Below are 748 nucleotides of genomic sequence, written 5' to 3'. Positions count from 1 at the left end.
CAACGTACCAATGAGTACAAGGTAGTTCGAATTCACATGGATGGTAAAGTCCAAATACACACTTTAGGAGACAAGAGGGGATGGAGGAACATAGCATGGGAGATTCCTTATACTTTTCGGAGTTCAGGTGTGTACGCACACGGTCGTATTTTTTGGATAGATTGTTGTCAGCAAGATATTGGCATAATATCTTTCAATTTGGACACTGAGACGTTCCATCAACATTTGCCACCCACGCATCATATTCCTAGGAGTGAATTTTGGATAAATACTTACCCATCACTTGGGATGGTCATGTTCGGAGTTCGCATTTTATTTTACTACATCCATTAGGGAGTTGATCGGCCCCGGATAGATTTTTGGGCTCCCATTTCCAAAGAAAATATTCATACATGGGCACCTGACGGGAAATGGAATTGGAATTATGAGATAAGCATTTTCTTTAAAGAGGATGAATGGCCGACTCATAACCCGATAACCTTTATAAATAACAAGGAACTCTTATTTTGGCAGAATAGGTGTTTATTACGTTACAATACACTCACCAGAACTTGGACGGAAATTTGGGGGCACTACCGTGGGAAACAAGGGTTGCAATTATTCCTCACATGAGGAGCGCTGTCTCGTTGAAGAATTTTGGTGGACAATCGGAAACGTGTACTCATGATGTCCATGCCACTAACACATTCATAGGCTTATCTATGTAGCTTTTTTTCTTGCAGTTTTTTTTTTTTTTTGGTATTTGGAT

This window comes from Papaver somniferum, chromosome 10 (assembly GCF_003573695.1).
Source record: "Papaver somniferum cultivar HN1 chromosome 10, ASM357369v1, whole genome shotgun sequence".
NCBI lineage: Eukaryota > Viridiplantae > Streptophyta > Magnoliopsida > Ranunculales > Papaveraceae > Papaver > Papaver somniferum.
Note: the sequence above shows the minus strand (reverse complement) of the source record.